Source organism: Nanorana parkeri, unplaced genomic scaffold, assembly GCF_000935625.1.
Source record: "Nanorana parkeri isolate BGI_ZX_2015 unplaced genomic scaffold, ASM93562v1 scaffold662, whole genome shotgun sequence".
NCBI classification, from domain to species: Eukaryota; Metazoa; Chordata; class Amphibia; order Anura; family Dicroglossidae; genus Nanorana; species Nanorana parkeri.
The window spans coordinates 107,127-128,543 of record NW_017306930.1 but is presented as its reverse complement, the minus strand read 5'-3'; the positions used below and the strand labels follow the sequence as shown (position 1 = coordinate 128,543).

At 40.1% G+C, this 21,417-nt stretch overlaps 1 protein-coding gene across 1 annotated transcript in view; it reads right to left on the bottom strand.

The window, feature by feature from the left end:
- INPP4B (inositol polyphosphate-4-phosphatase type II B) overlaps positions 1-21,417 on the bottom strand; it is a gene marked incomplete at its 5' end in the record, with an annotated part of 263,520 nt that overhangs the window by 155,700 nt on the left and 86,403 nt on the right. The window lies entirely within an intron of this gene.

Below are 21,417 nucleotides of genomic sequence, written 5' to 3'. Positions count from 1 at the left end.
GAGGGGGGATTCCGATTTGAAGGGCCCCCAGATATGAAGAGGGCATCTTGATGTAAAGGGGGCTCCTGATGTGAAGGGGGTTCCTAATGTGAAAGGGAGGACTTTGTGAAGGGGGCTCCTAATGTGAAAGGGGCTCTTGTTGTAAAAGGAGGAACTCTGATGTGAGGGGGGATATTTAACATAGTCTTTTTTTTCTGTTTGGATTTTCTGTTTGGATGGGGTCTCCCCATAAAAACTATACCAGTTTGTTATGGATTTTTTTTGGGGGGGGAGTGGTTTAAATTTTTTCTTTTACATTGTTTCCAATTTCAGTTAGACTGGGATGCCTTGAGATTTTGCATACTTTTAAAAGGTGCGCTGACTGAAAAAAGGTTAAGAAATGCTGTTCTAGCAAAACAATAAGCAGGAGACCTAAGAAGGAATGGGCTTCCTAAAATATATAAAAATACCTATCTTTTAAGCTAACCTGAATGGCAGGCACAGAGAGGAGGACCCACACGTATATGGGGGATGATCTCTGTGGATTTATATGTAATAACATGTGTGAGAGAAAGCAGAAATAATCATTGGTGGATCAATAAAGGCATCACTATTATCACAAACTGAGCATCACACATTTCAGTGGACTGCACTGCTTGCACTTTGTATTAGGTTTGTCATTTTTCCATATTTATTATTTTTTTGTTGTGTTATTCCATAATTTCACTCTGGTTAATTTAATTGTATTTTACTACTATATAAAAATGCTGATCCGTTTATTGCATTTATAACTCAGGCACATATCTGACAATTTAAACTAATTAAAAATATATGTAATAAAAGCAGCACAGTTAGTGACTAGGCCACCTTTTACAGTGCCTTTACTGTAACTGTTTAAATCCCCACAATTTCTTGGGCTGAAGAAAGGGAAAATTAAAAACAAAATGTTTCTGAAAAACTGCAATAAAACTCCACCTTTACAATCATGATGCTATAGGCTAGGACTTGCATATCTTTTCCATGTGTACAGTCCTATTGGTTTTAAACTAGACCACAAACTCCTATCCCTTAAAGGCAAGAAAGGTGCCATGTTAGCCTATTTGGATTGCAGTTGCCGTGTTGCTGCAAATGTGATTAGCAATAACATCAGCCACTTGAGGGCTTGAAAGTTTGATTGAGAGCTGAAATAAGCACAATTGCAACCTTGACAGTTGGCATGCATTAAAAGTAACTGTTTTGGAAGACAGTTGAATTGGTAGGTAAAGTTCCTCTTTTAGATGAGCGTGCATGTCTGTAAAGCATGCATGCCCATAAAATGACCTGATCCCGGAAGGGACAAATGCTGCATGTAATTACTGGCGCAACAGCCTGTTCTTCGCTATGGGAGGATGCAGCTGCATGCAATTGCACACAGTGACACACACACCCCTGAACCTGCTAATCTGTGCAGGTCTGGGTGCCCGCACTTGGACGCACACTGTCTGCGTTGAAGTGCAAGCACCTGGACCAGTACCTAACATGATACCTAACATGTGCAGTGCAATTGTCATTTTCAAACTTATATGTGCATCCGACACATGCTTATGTTACAATGTGCACATTCGCGGCAGACTACGGTACATTTTTTTTGGAAATTTTTAATTTATTTAACCCCTTCATGACTGAGCTTGTTTTTAGTTTCTGTTCGTAAATGACTGACACACTTTTGACATTTTTGCTGTGTGATTCTTCCACGTCAGTAATATACTTTCTTACAAAGTGCACCCACACATATTATATATTGTTTTTTAGAGGACAGATAGGGCTACATATTTATATCACATATGTGTGTCTAACGCCTCACTTAGGACAAATAAAATATAAAAAAAGAGGAAAAAAACGTTTAAAAAAACTTTTTCCCAGTTTTGATTTGTAGTATTTTTTTTACAAAACCAGCACAGCTAAAAAAATGCAATAAATACATTCATTTATTTGTCCCTTATTTTATTTTATTTTTTACACATTTTTTTATTTTTTTTACACTTTTCACAATTTTTTTTTTTTTTTACACTTTTCACTTTTTTTTTAAACTTAAAAATGTTATTTTATTTATTTAATTATATCAAGCAGATTTTGTGAATTAATCTCACTGTTACTGCATGATAAATTAATAAATTTTTGGTTATTATCAGGCTGCTTCAAACTTCAGAACAGCCGATAATAAGTTAGTGACACTGATCCTGCAGCAGTTCAGGATTCAGCTGTTACTAAATGTTTTCTGATTGTTGCAACAACGATCAGCAAACAAACATTCTTCTTCCAGGAATAGATACATTGTAGGAATAGACACATTTTGTATCTATTCATGAAAGAAAAAAAAAAAACCCGTATAGCTTGAGAGAGATATCTCTCGATCTATACGAGCTGTCAGAATGCCGGCAAAAGCCGGCATCTGTGTCCGCTTTGCTTTGACTCTCAGACACCCGATATTAAGGTATCGGGTGTCTGAAAAAGGTTAACCCTTTCATTAATGAATGCCTCTGTAGTAAGGGCATCCATTAATGAATGTTAAAAGCTGATTCTCAGCGTTAACAGCCCTCTAAAGCAGCAAATAACTTGTCACGTACAGTGTACGTGACAAGTCATTTGGTCCCTTTGTGGCTGGACGTACAGTGTACGTCTCCCGTAACGAAGGGGTTAATTTTACTTTATTTTTTTAACTTAAATTCATTGCTATCAATAGGGGGGCTCACAATCCCCCATATGTGATAGCATATTAGTGGCGACAGGTTCCCTATAAGGTGACATTAGGGGTCTACTAGACCCCTAATATTACCTTTGCACTTCAAAGAAGCTGTTCAAGCACAGATCATGTTTGAACACCTTCCCGGCTTCTCAAGCCAGGGAGTGACAGCTGAAAAACTGTAAGTGATGCAATCAGCGTCACTTCCGCCTTCAGTGGGCAGGAAGGAGATCAGTAAATCAATGTTCACTTTTCTCTCTCTCCGCTTCCCACCTACACCCACAACACAGGTCTCGGAGCCACAAGAGGGGCCGTGAAGTCTGAAAAGCAAGGCGGGGGGGTCTCGAGCGGGTGGTACCAGTTTAACAGCCCATGGAAGCAGTCTGGTGGCAGCTCAGCCGACAGATATGCTTCCAGTGTAAAGCTGACAGTTGACTTTACACAGCTATAGCCTTCGTCTGGAATTCCTTCTTAAAACCAGCTGTGCACTCATATTGAGTAAGGCCACTTTGGCTGAAACGTGTTAGCATGCTTGTCATCACTGGTTTTTAGGCATTGATTGAATAATGAAGAATTTATATTAGATTGTGTGCAGACCCTTTCTATTACGTCTACCAAGATGGCCCCTTCCACACAGAGACCAAGAGTAGAGCAAGGCATGGCAATTAAAAAATTAAAAAGATCGGCTAGCTGCAAAGTCCACAGGCAATATTGATGACTAGTGATTTGTCCTTTGTCTGCCTTTTTGGCCACAGCTTCCATAGTTCAGTTCCTCTTTAAAGCCCAAATTTTTTTCCCCTAACTTCTGTTCTGACACCTGGACATGAGGGGACATAAGTGGCTGAAGTTGGCTTTTTTGACATTTTATGCAGCTTGTGTGTGCTAGCTAAGGTTAGCTCCTGTACAATAACAATGGAAGTAACACTTTCAGTACAATTAAGTACAAAGAAAAGAGTTCTTATTGTACTATACTGATTCTAAAATAACAGACTATAACACTCAGCAGTTAAAGGGTAAATGTTCATTAGAAAGTAATAACAGGCAAGGAGAGCATCCTGAAAACACAAAATGCCAGGTTTGTAAAATAGCAGGTGCACATACATGCCATTCAGTTCACAAGTGCAAACTAATATGTTCTGGAAAAGGAGAAAAAACTGCAAAACCAGAGCCATAGCCAGCCACCCTTGAATGGAAGAGCACAGATCAATGTATAGCCCATAAGGGATAAGAAAATAGAGAGAAACAGAACATATGATTCATGCAGTGAAAGCCCCAGAAGGAAGTAGAACTATAAGGCTTCTCGTAGTTGTAGGGATCTGTATTTGGTGCAATAAAAAGTATTTATTCATTCATAAAATGCTCTATCAAATTCAAAAACGGCAAGGGGTCTATTTATATGTGTTTTCACCCAAGATTTACACCGTTTTCAGATAGGATGTAATTTCTTAAAAAGTATCAATCCCGGGTGAAAACATTGAAAAATACACCAAGTGTTACGGTGGGAGTGCCTGACATATAACTGTGTAGTAAGATCCATCACATGCATCAAATTGAGCTCCTTGGTTGACTTTTCCATCAGGGGAACCGCAATGGTCCTCCAGGGTCTACACCTAAGATTTTAGACATAGTAGCTTTGTTCACATGTACAGTATCCAAAGCACAAATTTAAAAGCCAAATACGTCTCCAGAACTTACCTCAGCTATGAAGAAAGGTTTCAAACACAGTGTTAAAGGAGAACTATGAGGTGAGTGCTTTTCACTCACCTCATAGTTCTAGCCGACCTGTGACAATGAGACTGTCACAGGTCGGCTCAGTAGATCGGGAAGTGAGCGAACACATACCGGCGTTCGCTCACCTCTCGATCCTGTCACGGCTCTCTGCCGTGACAGGGGAGGGGCTGGATTACCCCCTCCGATCCGCCAGCGCTGACTGGCGTAACGGACCGGGGAGGGGGCGGGTACAGCTGGCTCTGCCTCTAGATAGGCAGAGCCAGCTGTCAGTCATGCAGCTGGGTGGATCCAGACATAATTGTCGGGATCCGCTTCAGCTGCGGCGTCTTAGTATACCGCGAGCTACAGCTCGTGGTATACTGAGCCTAGGGTGATGGGAGGACGCTAGTTTGTGTCCTCCCGTTACCCTAAGGATAACTATGGAAAAAAGCCTTAACCCCATAGTTCTCTTTTAAGTATTGTAAAGAAATAAGTCTATATTACCTACCAATGTTAGATATGAGATTTGAATTTCATACATCTCAGTCAACTACTTTTAAAGTCTTCAATGCTGTTATGGATTAGCTCAGTTCAGTGAATAATGCTGCACAATAAAGAAGGGTTAAACTAGTGTTGTAATATATGTCAGTGGGCTTGTGCTTTAGAACTCACTGATTTCATACTGAACATTTTTCAGTTCTCTCTAGAATTACAAGTGTCAGTGGTGGTTTCACAGGTCCCTAATTAATTCGGCTGTGCCCCTGCCCTGTAGTGCAGAACACAGGCACTTCAAATGCGAGCTGTTGACCACATTTGAACACCATTGGTATATAGCACATCATCAAACTGTAAAATAGATATAACCCTGGTGTAGCATGTAAAGCAGGCATGAACTTAACGTGGATAAAACAGGACCAAAGCCAGCTAACACAGGCCCTAACAATTTGTTTGTTATTAGGCTTGGTAATTTTGTGCTACCCTAGTTCAGATCCGCTAATTTGTAATGAATCAAACATTCTCTCAACCTAGAACTAGCATTTCCCACTTTTTCAATAACTAATACTTAGTAAGTAAAAACTAAGAGGTGTATTTATAAACAACTGGCAGAGCCATTCGTCCTGCAAAACGCTGTAAACATTAGTTCTGTTCGAATGGAGACAAAAACAAACATTCTCAGTGTATTTTTTTCCAAGTTGAATGTAATTTCACAAAATTAACACATTATGACCATTAGATGGAGCTGAGGAGCACAGGGAATTAATACTTCTATGCTCCTTAGCTCCATCCAGTGGGCATAATGCAGTATTTTGTTATATTACAATCAATGTTAAACTAATAAATACACTCAGTTTACTGCTAATCTAATTTTTATACAGTCAAATATAGGGCGACCAAATGATGATCACTAGGCTTCTTGAAGCCAAGTACGGGAGATGTGCTTTTTTTCTCTGCATATTGGACGAAAAAGTATAATGTTGGGTAGTGTTAATTTCGTTGATGAAAATTTTTTATAAAATTAATAGGACTAAAACTATGATGAAAATACATAGCATTTTTTTGTCAACAAACAAAACTGCAACTGAGATAGGAGGAAAGATTCCATTTACCTATTTGGACTTCCGGTTCCCTCGGAGCTCTGCCAAAGCTCCAGTCCCCTGACTCTATCAGCAGAGCTGGATTGGCTGAGACACAGGCTGCATTGGTCTCCCTGCCACTTGGATCAACGTCCTGCAAACCGCAGAGAATACAGTACTCCTCTATCGGTTACTGATCCATCGGATTTGCCTGCTACTGTCATGTGAGTGTTTCTCCTCCCATCTCCCTAGCAAGTTAGCATTGTGTAACATCCCTCTCAGACTTGTTCCCTTCCTCACATCCATTTTTCTCCCCATCCCCACTCCCAAATCTTATGAAACTTGGTTAAGTTTAAGTTAAATAAAGACGTTCTATATCACAATGGCTAAATCTGTGTGTGCACTGCATGTGCAAACCTTAATATAATAACAGGTTAATAGAGGTTTACTGCAGGAATATATAATGAGTTTGGAAATTCTAGATAATTGCTTAAACAATGCATTACGCTTTAAATAAACCCATTAGATTTTAGTCAATAAAACTAAACTAAAACAATTCAGATAACTAAAATACAACTAAAACTAAAACGGCATTTTAGTCAAAGAAATTTGCACTGGTGGAACATTATGAGGCTGATATACTAAATATGTAAAGCATGTTCACCTTGCAAGGGAATTTTCACTTACATTTATCATCCAATTATGTGCAAGAAAGAAATCCAGTTTTTTTTTTATTTTCCTTCCATGTGATTGGGTATTATTTGCAAATAAATTTTAAACACATTCATTAGAGTGAGTTAAAATGTCCTTGCAAAGTGAAAATTCACTTTACAAAGTGAACATGCTCTACTCCCTTAATAAAATCAGCCACACTGTCTGCTATTAACACAGTTCAGGAGATGAAATTCCTTTCAGAAGGACAGGCTACTAATAATAACAACGACATTTTAGCAGTGGGGTGGCTTGGTGCAAAAAAATAATGCCAGATTGACAAATAGACACATTGGGCAGATCAGCCATGTCTCCTCTATGCATTCCAATGCTTGAATTTTAATTTGACTGTAGCATACCATAAAAACTAGTTTAGCATTTGAAGTAACTTTTCTTTTAATGAATGATGCAAGAACATTCAAAGGCATGCCTCATCAGTAGTATAGCATACATATATTACACATTCAGGAAATACAACACATTCAAGCATATCTGTTATTTAAAAAAATATTGAGGATACTATAATGTGAAACAGAATGTATCAGTACCTAGTACAGTCACCTTTGGATTTATAATTAGATCACCCAGACCATGATAGCATACAATGTTGGGCCACATTCTGACAGTAAGGCCTGGTTCACACTGAGCGTATTGTCACAGCTGATTCAGTGCAACACAAAGCTTCACCAAAAAAGTCCCATTCATTCTTATGGCCCCTGTGCACACCTGAGCTGGAAAAAGCACATGAGCTTCTTTGGGGTAGATCTCAGCTCCTTTTGGCTACATCGACTTGAAAACGTGCGTTGCAATTAGTTTTGCACATTTTTGCACACGCATGCATGCGTTTTGTCCATTTACTATAAGATGTCACAATCTGCATGTAAAAACGCATGTATTTAATTTATGCACGTTTATGCGCAAAAAAAAGTGTGTTTTCTCGCGTGAAAACGCTGTCGCTTAGGTATGAATCAGGCCTTAGGGCATTCCAACCTAAAGATCTGGAATGCTCAGTGTGTATTCTTATTCCATGTATCAAGTCCATAAAGTGGTATTATAATAACACTCCAGACATCAAATTTAAAACTATGGGGTCTATTCACTAAGCTGCCGAGGGCAGCCGAGTGACCAACCGACCCCAAGTGAAGTGAGCCGAACGCTGTTCGGCTATTCACTTCAGGCTGGTACGGCTGATTTCAGCCGTACATCGGCTGAAATCATCCGTACATCGGCTTGCTTCACATTGCTTCGGGTCGGCAGGACATGCTCAGCATGTTCGGCCCACCCGAAGTGCAGAAGGAGTTCGACTCAGCCGATCCAACATCTAGATCAGCTGAGCCGAACCTCTGGCAGGCTACTCACTGCTGTTCGGTCTATTCTCATAGATGCCGAACAGCAGTGAGTGAATAGCCGAATGCCGCTGAGCGGCATTCGGCTCGGCTGTTCTGCTCAGTCCCTCACAGGTACCGAGCAGAACAGAAAAAGAGGTAAAAAAGTTAAAAAAAAGTAAATAGAAAACGATTGTGCGGAGCTAGCAGTGACAGCTAGCTCCGCCCAATAGTTTCCTATTGTCCGGCGGCTCTGCTGCCGTCAAAAGAAAAAGAAAACTCTCCCGGGCGCTCTAGGAGCCATAGCCGAAGGATCGGCCGAAGCTACGGCTAGATCCTTCGGCAGCTTCGTGAATAGACCCCTATGTGCAACACACAACTGGATAAAATGAGCCGGTCAATATTCAACATTCATCAATAAAATTAACCAGAACGATAAAGATAATTCTTATGGGCCTACAAAAAATGTGATCCAAGAACTGCTGTGGAAAGAAGCAACAGAAACAAGATGGAAAAGTTCAGGGCATAGAACAAAGTGTGCAGTAATTGTAGCCCTAAATCCCTGTTAACACTCTTAAGCTGCCCATACACCTTACAACCATCGCACTACTTTTGTTGTGCGATGGTTGTAAGGTGATTAAAATTTCGTATGACCTGCCCATTTTGGACAGGCAGATCGTACTTGCGATCATCGCAAGCCCTCCCCGGTGAGGGGAGGGCTTGCAGATGATTGCAATGGTGAGCGGGCATTGTGCGCTTGCGCAGCTCAGCCCGTGTGGCTTTCGTCTTGCGATTGCACTACCAACCTGCCGAAAATCGTATGATTGCGACCTTAAAGTATATGCGGCCGCACGCTGCCCATACACCTGACGATTATGGTACGATCGCGGGATCACCCACAATTATCATACGGTAATCATCAGGTGTATGGGCAGCTTTACCTTGATTTCAGGACCTCGGGTCTGTTATATCGATCACTAACCAGTCAACTTCTGGTGTTGTCATATGTTTAGTGACACCATTATATTATGTATGATGCATCATTATGAATGTTAAATATCAGAACTATAAAGCTGATATTATTCAAGGTGTCTTTTTATGAATCTACTTTAAAATCGTTCTCTTACATATGAATGTTTCTTTGGTTCAACATTTATTACAACAGGCATAATGACGTTTGGTGTGCCAGGGCATAACTATAGCTACTAACACCCAACAAGAATCTGTGGGGTCCTGGGGATGGGGGCAGTCCATGTGTTCACTCAAAAATAATAATAATAATAATAATAATAATAATTTAAAAAAAGTATTTTCTTTCTAGCAATAGGGACGGGAGCAATTTTAACAATGTGGCTATGTCATCCTCTTACACCTATTTTCTGAGGAATCTTAAAATTTAAGCTTTATATAAATCACATAATTTAAGTGAATTTGATACTTTAGATTCTTAGGAAAGATCCTTGGAAAAAATCCAAACTGGAGGGCTTTGTATGCATATGAGACTACTATCTTTAAATGAAGGTCTCATTGCTCACCTACTTGTGAAAATGCTAACTGCCTGTCCCAATCCCAATCCACTGGCTGCAATGCCTTCTGAGACATGGATATGGAACAAGTATGAAGATCAGCAATTTGAACTATTCTCTGACTGAAAATACTGCCGCTACTGCCTCAAAGTGTTGAGAAGTCAGAAGAGCAGAATGATAGCCAGGCAACTATGGCAGATTTTACATTGACAGGTTTCCTTTACATAACCTCACAAGCACTGGTTGAATTTTCTGTTCTTTTTAGACCTAGATGACTGTTTTACTTGCATGACATTCAGATGCAATTGCTAAGAAGTTCATTTCTAAACAACTGATTTTTGAGGTCTATAAAAATCAGCTTATGCAGTGTAGGGAATACAGTGTGAACGTAAAGCAAAATGTATCTGTATATAAACATAATATTACTATGAACATTATCATACTGTTTTCATAACTTTATAATTACACACAAAGTATTTTTATCTTTGCAAATACTATTCCCTACCTAGATTTCACAGAGTTAAAATATGGGTTATGAAGACATATGGTTTTGAAGACAACACAATCGTGTTCCGAACTCTGAAAACAAAGATCATTTCTTTTGTAGACTGGAATAATGAATTTACAGATGCAAAGCATGTTGCTGTGTCCATTCTTGCATGATCTGCTCAGACTTGACAGCTTGAAAGGTTAGTGTAACAAAGTATGAGTAGTATTTGTGAATAGGTTTGTTTGCTCATTCGGGCTACTAGGCAGGAGCAATGGTAGAGACGTAGAAGACCCAGGACAACCCTTGTCACCTAAATTCAAATGTTATGGGCTTGTAGATATCATGATGAAAAGTATATGAGGCTGGTTTTCTCCCAATCTATTTCCTCTCTCTCTTCACGTTTCTCTCTGTCGCCTTGTCTCTCGTGTCTCTTTCCCCTTGCCAGCTGCACCTCTTTAACCTTGCCTGCTGCATTAACTTGGAATTGAGCCATTACTGCACTGAACCTTTGCTGAAAGTGTTCCCAGGTTAGAGAACCAAGCCAATTAAAGCATACCCTTTATGTAAGTAATTGCAAGATCACAACTGATATTGGAAATGCTTTTTACTAATACTGGTTTGGATCATCTTATGGTCTAAAAGTAATATATTCTATATTACGGAGAAAAATGAATTGGTCTTCAATATAACTGTAACTGCAGCTTCATAAAAATAATGGCATGACTGACATTAAAAATTAAATGTATTAGCATTGCTTAAATAGAGACAAATTACTTGATGTTCCTAAAGTGGTTTGTGCATCTTTAGTAAAAAGGTTAATTAACCTTTGCATCACCTTTATATCTATGCATTCCAGCTTCTGTAAAATAAGACAAATTCCTAATTTCAAAGGTATACCTATGGGATGGGCTGGCCATTGGATGTGGGGCCCCATCAGTACAAAATGAGCGCTCTGGTTCGTTAAAACCCTGGGCGTTCACAGTGCATGCTCTCTCCCTCTGTCACACAATGCTGAGCACAGTTCCTTTGCTGATCAGGCCGCATGTCCGATGACCAACCTGTCCTACCATTAAGACAGGATGGGGAGGATCATCCACTCTAGAAGTATTACAGACAGGCTGGGGAGAGGCCATACACAGTCTACAAGTATTCTTTGGAAATTGAGCATCTTTTTACAACTGAAGGGCTGTTTTTTAATATATTACAGAAGCTAGAATGTGTTTTTTTTGGGACAATTGATATAAAGGTGAACCCTTTAAATGTCCTTGTTTGCTTTTGTACATTGGCAAAACTATAGTTCTCTTTAAATGCAGATTCCAAAAACACAGCAGTGACATACGTGTTCACAATCTCTACAGTCTGAACAAACCGATCAATCGTGACAAGCTGGTTGCTGTGCACTTCGTAGAAGCACAGCACCAAACACATGAATTGCGTGACATGGTCATAGCCCATATTCCTAAACCCTACCTTGTTGGTAACAAAGACACACGCTCCATCAAGACTCCTATTGGATTCACACATTACACACTGTGAGGCTGAACATCAATTGTTTGTAGCTCCTCTTGTGGCTGATCTTACCATTCTCTTTTGTTGACAGTTTATTCTTCTTTTTATACTATACTTTACAAGAGATTGTTGTTAGTGTTTAGTTTTTATCACATTGCATTGTGGAATGGTAATTTTGTTTGTCTAGCCCCCATATCTTGATCCATACCTAATCTCTTTATTATTCCTGCTAGCGTCCCCTGTTGCCCGGCAACCCTGTCTGATCCTTCACTGGGCAATAGACACTGTATTAGAAAGTGTGCACGTGTGTAGATGGATGCTTCCAGTCTGCGGAACACATTTTCAGTTTTAGGTGAAATGCAGGCAGTTGCAGAGGTCCAATTCCACACATGTCACAGAACCTCAGCTCTCCATCCTGATTGGTGATTGCAGGGCAGATGCAGGTAGGTGTTGGCTTTCTCTAAGATTGTTACCATTTTTTTACTTCACTTTTTAAATTTTTCGGGGCATTATTTGGTTACCTATTTCTCTATTCGCTTTATGGTAACAATGTGCTGGGCCAATACATGAAGAACAGAAGGGGTGCAGCTGATTACCCAATAAGTGTTCAACTGGTATGTGTATATATGTTGTGATTGTGATTACTCTTATTACTTCTACTTGTCACCTTGAAAAAGAGGTCCTCCTCCACTTGAAACTTGGTGTATTTTTCTGATATGTAAAACAGTAAACCTATCATCTGTTTTTTTCACCTGGTGCGCTGGCTGTTCTTTTTTTAAATTGGATTTATAAAGCACCAAAGTCTAGCTGTGCACTCATCCTTATGTAGGGGTCATACAAAAAGTCAGTGCGGTATGGAGTGATTAAACAGAAGTAAAATCTGAGAGGGATTCTAACTCTTCCATATTCTATTCACAACTAAGAAAATGTTTTGGCTATAGATACACTTTATAAAACACTCAAAGTGTATTTCCACCTTTGGAACCACATTGAAGAAACCGCACTATGGCCTCATTCACATGTGCGGAAAAGTAAGTAGTAAAAAGTAAAAAGGTAAGCAACAATTGTTTTCATATTTTTGACGTGTTGCTACATGAATGAACGGCCTTCAAATACTATTTCCACTGAAAAGGTGCTGTGAGTGCTTTTTGTTTATTTTTACCATTCAGCATATAGCAAATTGTGTTCTATGGTGACTGTAGGTAAAATTACTCAGTAACAGTTTGCTCAGTGCTGCATGCATGCTTAAGCTGCAGCCAAATCTGAGAACCATTTTAATGATTACTGACAGCTGCTTTCACCATAGCGAGCAACACTATCTCTAGCAGAAGCTATTACCAAGGTAGAACTGCAAAGTCAAATGTGCATGTGCCAATACCTAAAGTGCATAGCTATCATGAAGCCGGAGCCAGAGTTCTTACACCGCGGTTTGCACATGCGCCTGGTGCAGCCCATAGAGCTGTATCAGGTGCAGCGTCTCTGCGTGAACTTGCACGCGTTCGTGCAAACGGGCGCGTGCCGACGTATTGTTTCAATGTTTGGCGCCCTCTGGGCTGTTTAAGGCTGTGACTAGCAGACCTCCTTTGATGTCAGATTTGTCAGCTTCCCTGTGTTCCTGTATCCTGTTCCTGAAGTGTTTATCTCTTATTGACCCGGCTCGGCTTGACCCTTCTGCTTCTCTCCAGTGATTAGACCCTCGGCTTGTTCCTGACGTTGTTCCTGCCTCATCCTCTGTACTGCGTTACATGCACATTGATGACCTCGGTCAGTCCTGACTATTCTGCTTATCCATTGGCTGCTTGACCTGACCCATCTCTGCATCTCCTGCTCAACGGATTCATCTACTGCTGGCACTCCTGCCCCTCTGTGCCCCCTTGCTCCTGTGCCCATCCAGGTGCCCCAGGACCAGAGAAGTGAGAAAGGAACGCCCTCGACATTTCAGACTCCTCTAAGGTACGTGACAATAGCTCTCTAACTGTTCCTCATTTGGAGGGACTGTCCCTCCTTTGCCTACATGTTTTGTGTTCTAAGATGTCCCTCTTTCTGACTTCAAAACGTTGGGCAATGTAAAAGTGGCCAATTTTATGTTTTTAATAATAGCTCTGCAAATGTATATTACTTTATAAATGTATACACAACACAAACACAGAATATCAGGGCCAACACACAGGGGACCAGCTGATTCTGCAGGAAAGTAAAATGATTAAACAATCCGCATTTGAAATAGCTTTAAAACCCTATGACATTAATAACACTTTAAGCACAAGTGAAGTAAAATAAACCAGAAGGCTAGCACCGTTCATTTAACTGAATGGTATGCTTGGCTGTGGTGGAGTTAGAGACAAGTGTTAAAAAACAAAACCATGTAGCACTGACTGCTTGCTCATCCTGTTGCTCTGTATGGCGTGTGCCATAAGTGACTTGAATTTGCTTTTTCACTAGAGCCACTAAGATGAAATTCCTCTCAAGTAGGCTATAGTGTACTCTGCACTTATTATCCAGATTTGTTTTAGAAATGAGTGCACTTGAAAAATTAATCCCTCCAATGTAAAATATATAAAGCTGTTGCAAGACCAGCTTACAAATTAGTTTATGATTAGCATATAGTTTCACTTTGCTTTTTATAAATTAGCTCAGGAGAAGGTTTGGGATTTTCAGCTTGCTATTATTTTGCTTTCATGGCTCAAACAATATTTGTCATCTGATTGTTGATTATGGCATTATATAAATCATCTCTGTACATTTTAATATTACAGATTTAATCCACTTAATCTTGAAATATTTGCAGTGGTGTGTAACTATGAATAAGTGGGATCATTAATCAATGTTACGCTGCACAGCATTCAAAATAAATAAAAACAGGACCAAACTAATATATTATTTATAAGTAAATTATATACAATGAAAACTAATAAAAGATTATAGATTGCACAACACTTTGTTGGAAACAAGCTAGCAAACTAACAAATAATATGATAAAATATAGTACAAATCCCAAATCCTTTCAGGAATACGATTTTGGGAAGGCAGCCGTAAAGTGAAACTGTGGTCCTTTTAAAAAAGCTAAACAGGCAGGGGTGGCAAAAGTAGGCACGAGGAGTGTTTGTATCTACTCATATACTTTGTAGCAAATGATAACCTCTCTATCGCAGCACCTTGTAGCTGAGATACAAGAAGGAGGCAATATAAAGTTGTCTATGGACAGCAGGGAAGGGAAAGTCCTTTAGACAGAAACCGAAGACGTAGCACAGTGTAAAGGAGAAGCCTACTGCATGCACACTGCAGGGGGATGATGAGAAAGTGAAACAAGATGTGACATCAGCTTATTCTTTAGTGAGATTAGAAAATTGCAGAAATATGTTGGTGTGGCTACATGGGGTATGACTTGTGACACATGTAAATTATTCATTATTTGCTGGATTTGGCAAAAAACTAGGACAAATTGGATTAAATTATTGTACCTGCAATTGGTTAAGAATGTACAGTCAAAAGAGCATCTACATGAAGACACAAATGTGATAAAGGACAAAAAGATTCCACTTTTAAAGGCAATGCTAATGTTGACCTTCCATTGTAGCTATGGATATCTGTCCGTATATGACTGCTTTTACACACAAACATAATCACGAGTCGCAATAGGTTGGTTCGCTAAAAAAAAGTGGAACATCTATTTTGTTCAGTTTACCTTAAAGGAGAACTATGAGGTGAGTGCTTTTCACTCACCTCATAGTTCTAGCCGACCTGTGACAATGAGACTGTCACAGGTCGGCTCAGTAGATCGGGAGGTGAGCGAACACATATGGGCGTTCGCTCACCTCTCAATCCTGTCACGGCTCTCTGCCGTGACAGGGGAGGGGCTGGATTCCCCCCTCCCCGCTCCGATCCGCCAGCGCTGACTGGTGGAACGGATGGGGGAGGGGGCGGGTACAGCTGGCTCTGCCTCTAGATAGGCAGAGCCAGCTGTCAGTCACGCAGCTGGGCGGATCCCGGCACAATTGTTGGGATCCGCTTCAGCTGCGGCATCTCAGTATACCGCGAGCAGCTGCTCACGGTATACTGCGGCGTCTCAGTATACCGCGAGCTACAGGTGACGGGAGGACGCTAATTTGTGTCCTCCCGTTACCCTAAGGAGAACTATGGGGAAAAGACTTAACCCCATAGTTCTCCTTTGAAGTACACACATGTGTAAGGAAATTCAATAAAATAGGAATTTTCCTACATGATTAGCTGATTGGAATGAACTTCACTTCACTAGGCTATATGTTTGTTGATTGTTCAGTTCTTTGGAAATTTTCAGTCATGACTGGTTATCCATTACCTGTAATACTGTCAAACAAATGTGTTTTCTATTTTAGACACAACTGCTGTTTTTAGGAATAAAAACAAAAATATCTGTAATCCCAAAAATGATTTGACATACTGTATATCCATTAGGATTGCAATCGGATTCGACTTCACAAATCCATCATGTTTTGCCATTTCATTGGATGAAGCAAGAATTTCACCTCTCCATTTGACTGATGAAGAGCTGCTTTCTTTGTAAATATAAGTATTCCATTGGTTAGAGATAACAGTGTAACAATGATTTTAGGGCTGGCTCAGTTGTGATTTTATGTTCTTCTGCATGTTCGGATTCTATAATCTGTAAATATTTTCTGTTCTTTTAAGCTTAATTAAATTACAGTAGGCAATAGAAACAACTCAATTCAGTAAACTTTCCACAATGCACACTGTAGTGCCTTGTGGTCCTCTGAGAGTACTAGCCGTTTTACACTTGTCTGCCGCTTCTCTGCATTTGTTTGCCAAAAGGGAAAACCTGATTTATGTATAAAGACTGTTCATTTTAACCGAGCCTATTCAAACCGTGGAACTGTTTTCTACTGCTTTAACCCCTTCATGACTGAGCTTGTTTTCAGTTTCTGTTCATAAATGACTGACACTTTTTACATTCTTGCTGTGTGATTCTTCCACGGCTGTAATATACTTTCTTACTAAATGTACCCACACATTATATATTGTTTTTTAGAGGACAGGTAGGGCTATATAATTATATCAAACATGTGTACCTAACTTAGTTCGAATAAAATATAAAACAATTAGGAAAAAATAAGTTTTGATAATGATTATTATTTTAGAAATGTTTTATAATAATTATAGTATAAAAATATATTTATATATAATTTTATTTTCTTTTTTTACACTTTATTTTTTTACACTTTTTTTGTCAGTTTATATCAAGCAGTCACTATGACTGCGTGATAAATTACAGCAAACAATAACCTTAGAGACTGACCCTGACAGCATGTCAGAATCAGATCTCACTAAAGGTTTTTGATCGTGCCCAGCCAATCAGAAGTGATACATTTCAGGCACAGAGATACATTGTAATATTCCTGTGCCTGAAATGTATCATAAACATCAGGCCAGTCTATGGAGCTGTCAAAACAAATATCAGAGAGGGGACTCAATCCGCTACCTCTCTGCTATCTTCAGCTGTAAAATACCGGATCGCTACTTAGCGATCCGGTATTTGTATGTAACGGCTTCATTCTTTCATTAATGAAAGAAAGAAGCTTTTACAAAAGATTAACTATTTCATTAATGAATGCCTCAATACTGAGGCATTCATTAATGAATGGTAGCCACTGAGAATCAGAGGTTACCGGCATTACAGAGCCTCAAATAACTGGTCACGTACAGTGTACGTGGCCAGTCATATAGGCACTTCGTGGCGGGACGTACAGTGTACGTCCCCACATCATGAAGGGGTTAATAAACAATTCTACTGGTAGCAGTTATTTTCTTTTGTCTTTACATGACTATACAGACATATTCAAGTGAATGGTAAACACACAAAAATACACCCTGAAATATTCACTATTTTTAAATGTTTTTTATCCACTTTGCATAACACATGCACAAAAATGCACATTAACGTGCATGATGTACCTAAGTGTGTATTAAATGCGTGCAGTAATGTACGTCAAACATGTTTTACTGCCTTTGCATTGGTTTGAAAACGCACTACATCCTACTAACAACTACTTAGCAGCACATGTCTTTGTCCATTTGTAAATGTTGGCACCCTTTCTACAGATGAGGATGGTCAGATGGCCCCTTAAAATAGAGGCCATGTTCAAGAATGGTGTTCATTTTCCACAGTACAATATAATCAGTTTGTTGGTGATATGCAATGACCCAGCCTCTGCAGTGCATATAACGTCAGGTAACTCTTAGCTCTTTTAATGTCTTTTGCCTCCAATAACATAAAGAGGGTATACTGATAGGAGCAGGACGACAGGATCAACAGGACTCATTTAACATGTCACATTTCAAGTGAACCTATGCAGACATCTCCTTCCGGAAATGTTAATTGCCCAGCTGTCAAGTTTCACGCAGAAAGGGGAATTCTGCACACTTGTCCTAGGTCAATGACTCAGACTGAAAAGTTTTTGGTTTGAAAGCGCCAAGGACAATCCTTTTCCCTAACAGGGAAGGAATCGTGAGCACATATGCGAGGTGCAGCCCCAAAACAGTCAAGGGAACTGGAACATCTGAAAAAACACAAAAGAAGGGGCGCCTTTCCTAGTGCGGTATCGTTTATTCCAAAAAGACAGGCATAAAAGTGAACTGACAGGTACTCACAATACTGAAGATTAACCACGTCCTGACGAAGGGGGCGTGCCCCGGAAACGCATCAACACTTCAGTGCTTTACACAGGACACGCTATCCGGATCCTCTTATTGTTCTACAGCTTGTTTTAATCTTCAGTATTGTGAGTACCTGTCACTTTACTTTTATGCCTGTCTTTTTGGAATAAACGATACTGCACTAGGAAAGGCGCCCCTTCTTTTGTGTTTTTTCAATGACTCAGACTGTACTGAACCTAATAGGGTTAGCACTATGGTATCTTTAGAAGCGGGTTAGTAATAGCATTCTCACCATTTTGTAATGATCGATTTTTATTTTAAAAACTCAACTCACTTAGTTGAATGAGATCAGCTGTGTTGCAATACAAAGAATAGTACATATGTTTATGGAGTGGAGACAGACCCATGGCAAGACTTGACAAGCAACTTGCAAGCGTACTTTAAAATACACAGTGCAGGGCTGCACTGCTGCGTACAGAGTACAGATAGTACACCAGCAGCTGCAGACGGTAAGAAACATTTGCTGCAATTTAAAAGGTGGGGGAAGGCTTAGATTGGAGGGAGTAATTCTATTTTTCCAAATTCACCTGGGAAAGTGGAATTACCCTTTAAACACGTCAACCCACACCCTTGAACAGTTTACAAACAGAAGCCTTCCATGGATCTGTAAATTTGAGGTGATTGAGTGGCGTGGCAAGATTACAGGTGGTCATACACCTAATTCTCGGTCGGAAATCTTCGTTTCTGCCACAAACCCTTGTTCGATTATAGCTTGAATACCTCATCAAACATAGTCAAATGTCGATTTCGGAAATTAGCCATACTAACCAACCAATTTCTGACAACAGAAATAATCTATACAACAGAATAATCCATTGGGGAAACAAAATGTGGAGATGAGGCCCTAGTCCCCTCAACATTAGGACAAGGTGCCATGCAAAGGGGGAAGGTTTTGCTACCCCCGAACCCCCCGACAAGGTACCTTTCCAATGTTGAAAGGCATGTGGCCTGGTATGGTTCACAAAGTAGGGGGACATGCTCTGTGTCCTCCCTGTTCTATAACTTCATGTTTAGCTTTAAGGCATTCCTTAACCAGTTGACATCCGCGGTGTTAAACCCCCTTCCCATCCAGGCCATTTTTCAGTATTCAGCGCTGCGGTACTTTGACTGATGCTATGGACCCGCCGATCGCCTATATGTGAAACACCCGGTAACGGGTGTGTGCATTTAGCGGGTCTTTTCTGCCCGTGCGTGCCCGCTAGGGGGCGCGCGCGAGCAGAAAAAAATTGCCGTCTGGAGACGGCAACCCGCAGATGCTGCAGTGCCGTCCGTCCGTTTTTTTACTACGGGCGGACGGCAAGAGGTTAAGCATGTTATTTAGGCTACATGAAAAGACAGTCTCTCCGCTGAACTGTATTTTTTAGAAAATTACTTTGCATTGGCACATGTGCCCTGTGGCAGTGCTCTGGTACTCATATGCTTTTTTTTAGTTCTTTATTTTGATTATTCAAAGGACTGAGATAATAATATGATATAGTGAACATGGAACATCCAATACCGGTCTAATGTACAGACAGGTCAATGCCCTATGCATACATTGGAGTCTCTAATGTGCCTGAGCCTGTGTGCATTACATCATGTCACATCTTTGTCAGAGAAAGTTTGAGTGGCCTTCGAGCAATAGTGTAGAAGGGAAAATAGAATTTTATAGAATTGTTCTTTTTTATGGCGCACCACCACCATGATATTTACCATGGTTTTGATTTTGTTTACTTTACTTAGCCATACTACTCACAATAGAGTTGGATGCAGGCTTAAGCTGCATTCAGTAGATGTAATATAAGTGATTGTTAAGGGTGTGAGATGAAGGAGGATAGCAACTGCTTCATCTCCTATTTGGATTTCAGTTGGTCTGAAGGAGATCTCTTTTGCCAGCAGGGTGTTGTACATATCTTCCTGGAACACCACAGCACCCTGCCTCAATACTCATCTCAAGAGCACTCGGGCCCGATGCAAGTAGTGGGCTGGTACTTGGGAGGAGTTAAGCAAATATTAACATGCCTTGTTCGGTAGATGCCAGTCTGGAGAAATTGATGTTCCGGGCATAGTACATCTGTATAAAGAATGCCCTAAGTAATGCCCACATGTAATGCTGAGTCTCCATGATTGAAAGAACTGAAATACAAGTAATTAAAGAGGCAGAACAGGGACAGTAGGACTGGACAAGCAAGGGGCTAGTTGATGCTAGACATCCTCTTGCCAGGAAGAGAGGTGGACTCTATCTGACTTGCTGCCACGTCTGATGCACACTGTGAGAAGCTTGCAGTGTGCAGTGAAACCAGACAAATACATTTTAGAACAGAACAGGTGTCTGCATAACTGCACACGTCTGAAAGAAAGGCTGGAGTTCAACCTTTAACACCAATAAAAGCTTGAATTAGTGTCCCGTGTCTCTCCATAGTAAATGTGTTGGTTAGTTAATCTGTAACATAAATGAAGCATTCTTCTAATATTATTTTTGTTAATGAGATATTTTTCAATCTAATATTATTTTTGTTAATGAGATATTTTTCAATCTAACGTAATGGTGACCTCCTTGACTTCACAGACTTCTTCCGTAAATAGATCCCAATATATCAATAGACAGCTTGGCAGAATTCCCAGTATGCTAGTATAGGAACCACAGTCAGAAGTGGTCACAGTATTTATTTCATAACATCAAAGCTCATGTGGAAAATGTGCTTGAATCAAAACGCGGCGAGAATAGGCGGGATGTACTCCACCCAGCCTACACTGTATCACAGTCACTTCTTTTAACAAAACAAAGGAAAGCCAATCTGTTAAAGTCAGATACAGGCTTGAAAGGATCATTCTACCCAAAAGTAATACTTCATACTACAGATGGGGTCTGCTGGGCTAAGTCACCTAATGGCTTCTTATACCTCTTGAGGAGTCCAGCAGTGAGACCTCCCTGCCTTGTCCCTGGCTCTGTTCTCACCTCTGTAGTTTTAGGTGTAAATGCCATGGCAAGAGGGCAGACCTGACAGTACAAAGAACTTGTGACTGTAGTCCAATAAATATAATAACAAAAATATCTGGTTTAATAATCCATAGAAAAAAATGTGTGTATAACCAACATGGAAATATCAATTTTAGGTAGACCAACTCTTTAAAGCCCACATACAGCCTAAATGTTTTTGTTTTTGCTGTGGATAGACTG